Here is a 4,571-nt window from a genome sequence, read left to right as displayed (position 1 = left end):
CAGTTCCTCAAAAGACGAACAAATAACTGAAATGGACACAAGGAAAATTTAAACAAGATTATATAGTAATAGAAAGACAATGAAAACGGGAGCTAATGCAGGTACCAGGACGAACGTCAAGGCCAAAGAGTCTAAGAGAAGCTCTGCTTACTAACAATGGTGTAGGTCATCAACCCTCTTTGACCAGCACTTGAGTTGAAATCGGGCATTTTTATAATCAACAGAGCTTCTAGTTTTTTCCCTTATGAATTTATCTATTTTTGAATTAATCTGTCTTCTTTCAATTTAAGCTGATGGCATTAATTGCGTTAGTGAATAAAATTATCATTTGATTCTCTAGTGCACCTAACGTTTATACTTACCCCCCCTCCAAAGCTCTGCCGCTTTCGCTTATGTAAAACTTCGGGCTTTACACGGAATAGCGTAAATACCAAACAAGTATCAAGAACACCGTTGGCTGCATAACACTTTACCAAAAAATTACATACACCCGAGGTTCCGAAGCGGGGGCGCAGCAGTCTCCCTGGGGGGCGACGTGGACTGAAAATGTGTCTTGACTGAGTGGCCATTGCTTCATTCACTCCCAGGTATATGGGTACACGGTGGACTACCTTTGAAAATTAGCGTTTCGAATATCTGAAACCTTATAGTTGCTTCTAAAGTATACTGGTGAAGTATATACTTTCTTATTTATGTGCTAGGGTATGAGGTGGAACATAAAGGAATAAGTGGTGGTGTTATTGGTGCTATTATAACTTTCATTTTTCTAAAAACGAGTGTGATAAATCGCCTTCAGAATTCGAAAGAAAGTCTTTTTGTCATTAACAGTATATTTTCATTTTGTAGAACATTGAATGATTGTGTTGTGTGTAATATAATTAATTAAATAATTAAACCTACAATGAGAAGTTAATCTATATAATTAATTCTATAATAATTTAAGACTAATAAGAAACGTTAAATGAGAATGATCTAATTGTAAGGAAAAAGCATTATATTGAATATAATCTACAATTCATTATAAATGGATAATACACGTAATATTTAGATAAAAAAAATAAGTAAGATTTCTATAAATAAATATAATGGAAATAAAGACTAATACTGGAAAAACTGAATAATTCTGAAATAAGTAAAAGAAAAGTAACTAATCGTTTAACAAAAGAATACTGAACAATAACTGTATTATAACTAGTGATTCGAAAATATATAATAATAATAATTCACAAACGTATAAATTCAGAAAATAAAAGCTGCAAACTTTACTGTCTTCAAGATATATAGTTTATAGTAATTTATAAGCTATAATATAAGCTACTTTTATTACTTGTAATTATTCCGCTGCTTCCCCTAGACATCTTAAAACTTATTTATATATATACTATCAACCTACATTGTGCTACACTGCATTACAAGCGGGATTGTTACAGTACATATATATATATATATATATATATATATATATATATATATATATATATATATATATATATATGTATACATATGTATATATGTGTATATATATGTATATATATGTATATATGTGTATATATATGTATATATATATGTATATATATGTATACATATGTGTATATATATGTATATATATATGTATGTATATATATGGATAATCATGTATATAAATGTATATATACATATATAAACATATATATACATTTATATACATATACATATATATACATATATGTATATATATGTATATATGTATATATATGTATATATGTGTATATATATGTATATATATAAATATACATATATGTATATATAAATATGTATAATATGTATATACACATATATATACATATATACACATATGTGTATATATGTATATATAAATGTATATATACATATGTTATTATATATATTTATATATATACATACATATATACATATGTATATATATGTATATATGTGTATATATGTATATATATATGTATATATATATACATACATGTACATGTGTATATATATGTATATATGTATATATATGTGTATGAATGGAAAAACAGTCTTCTGTGCTGATACTATGGAAGAAAATCCCACAATACAAAAAACAGATTTATAGTAAATGAAACTACAGTTTCGAAATCCACCTGGATTCCATCCTCAAGTCTGGAGAGGAAAGGGAGAGGAAGGGGTATAAAAGAGAGAGAGAGGAGAGGCAACGCGGTGACACGGGACAGGTGAGGAAAGACGAACAGAAGCAGAGGGAGGTCACATCAGGTCGGAGGATCGGGCGGACTATGCACCGGAGGGCCGGCATACGGGAGAAGGCGGAGGATGTGGGAAGCAAAAAGACTATCAGCAGGAGAAAAGCCGCTGTTCAAGTTGAAATTAGGCAGCAGCTATATTATGGAGGATTCCACCAGTTTGCGGGCGTGGACATCAGCGGAAGGAAAGGCAATCCGCGCCGCTGACCAGTCCATCTGATGGCCAGTGTCCCACTGATGGCAAAAGAGGGCGTTGTTGTTGTGTCCCCTGGATACAGCATACTTATGTTGAGACAGACGCTTAGTATGATTGGCGCCTGTTTCTCCAAAGTACTGCTTATCACAGGAGGCACAAGGAACAGCATAGGTGCCCACCTTCGAGGTAGAAGGAGGGCTGGTATGGACCAGGTTGCGATGGAGAGTGTTCACCTGGCGAAAGATCAGCCTGCAGTTGAGAGGGTGAAGAGGGCGACGAAGAGAGTAGATCTCCTCAGTGTAGGGCAGGCTGAGGACGGGCAGGAAAAAAGACCAGGGTAGTCCAGTTTGGAGAACGAGCGGCGCAGGAAGTCGATCTCTCCATCCAGGTACTGGGGGTCACAGATGCGGAGGGCGCGAAAGAACAGCGAGGTGGCAACACCTCTCTAAACATGGAGAGGGTGGTATGAGAAGAAGTGTATGTACATACCACTATGCACAGGCTTCCTGTATATGGAGAAGGAGAAGTGGTCAGCAGAGCGACAGATTAGGGTGTCCAAGAAAGGGAGCTTGTTGTCAACCTCCCATTCCACCTTGAAACGGATGGAAGGAAAGAGAGAGTTCAGCTGCATCAGGAAATCCGGGAACAGGGCAGGGTCATGAGGCCAGAGAGCAAAGACGTCGTCGACATTTCTCAGCCAGACCGACAGTCGAAGGGAGATGGAAGGGAGAAACTCGGACTCGAAGAATTCCATGAACAGGTTTGCCAGGACTGGAGAGAGGGGAGAGCCCATGGCAACACCGAACATCTGAGAGTAGAAGCGATCTTCAAAGGAAAAGGAATTAGACTCCACACACAAACAAATCAGCTGGAGGAAGCCGTCAGTGGGCAGAGGGAGACGAGGATCCTCTGCGGGAAGTCTCCTCTGAAGGAAAGCGAGGACGTCATCAAGCGGGACCTTGGTGAACAGGGAGTTAACATCCAAGCTCATCATGATCGCCGGTGATACTCCACGAACGCGGGAGATGAAGTCTTGAGAGTGGCGAAAGTGAGCAGGAAGGAAGGTGCCAAGAAGGGGAATGAGAGACTTCGCCAGCCCGGCCGCAAGAGGGTGCGTCACAGATCCCCGGGAGGAGATGATGGGGCGCAGAGGCACGGCCGGCTTATGGGTTTTAGGAAGCCCATAGGAATGAGGGAGTCGAGGGTTGATGACCTTGAGAATGGAATCCAGGTGGATTTCGAAACTGTAGTCTCCTTTTTTATAAATCTAGTTTTTGTATTGTAGGTTTTTCTTCCATAGTATCAGCACGGAAGTGTTTTTCCATTCACAATGGAAACCTATCGTTCCTGTTCACCTCCTTCCCTGACATGGTACCTACTTTTCGTGCCTACGAGGATTCTGTCATCGTCACGGGCCAACGGAAGAACTAACTACGTTTCCTCCGTGACTGCCTCGATGAGCAGGTACTCCCTTCCTCCATCTCTAATGCACTGAAACATTCTGAGGAAGGATCTCCCTCTCCGGACTATACACGTTCACTCCTCCTTGAACGCATTCGCGCTGGCAGGGGGGACGTCGAGCATGCCTTCTATCGTTCACGAATACGTTCGGACCTCCTGAAGGAGCGGCTCCCCAGACGTATCTTCCAGCTCATATCCGACGTTGCTCATGATTCTTCCCTTTCCCTCTCCACCAACCGTGTCCGCTCTCTCTCCCAGAAACTCTCCAACCTGATCGCCCGCAGTCCTTGGTTCGTGTGTGTGTATATATGTATGTATATATATATATATATATATATATATATATATATATATATATGTATATATATGTATATATATATATGTATATATATGTATATATATGTATATGTATATATATGTATATGTACATATATATGTATACATATGTATATATATGTATATGTATATATATGTATATGTATATATATGTATATATATATGTATATATATATATGTATATTGTCACGTAACCCCCCACTCCCTTCTTCTTCTCTTCTTCTGATGCCCAGTATGGAGTGGGTCACGCACACAGACAGATTCCCAGTACGAAGGGTCTCACGCAACTTACAATGTGTCAGGATGTTGCACTCCTTTACTGCTGTCCTACTGGGTTCGGTGAGCAG

This window comes from Penaeus monodon, chromosome 1 (genome assembly GCF_015228065.2).
Source record: "Penaeus monodon isolate SGIC_2016 chromosome 1, NSTDA_Pmon_1, whole genome shotgun sequence".
Taxonomy (NCBI): Eukaryota; Metazoa; Arthropoda; class Malacostraca; order Decapoda; family Penaeidae; genus Penaeus; species Penaeus monodon.
This window is presented reverse-complemented; position numbering follows the sequence as displayed.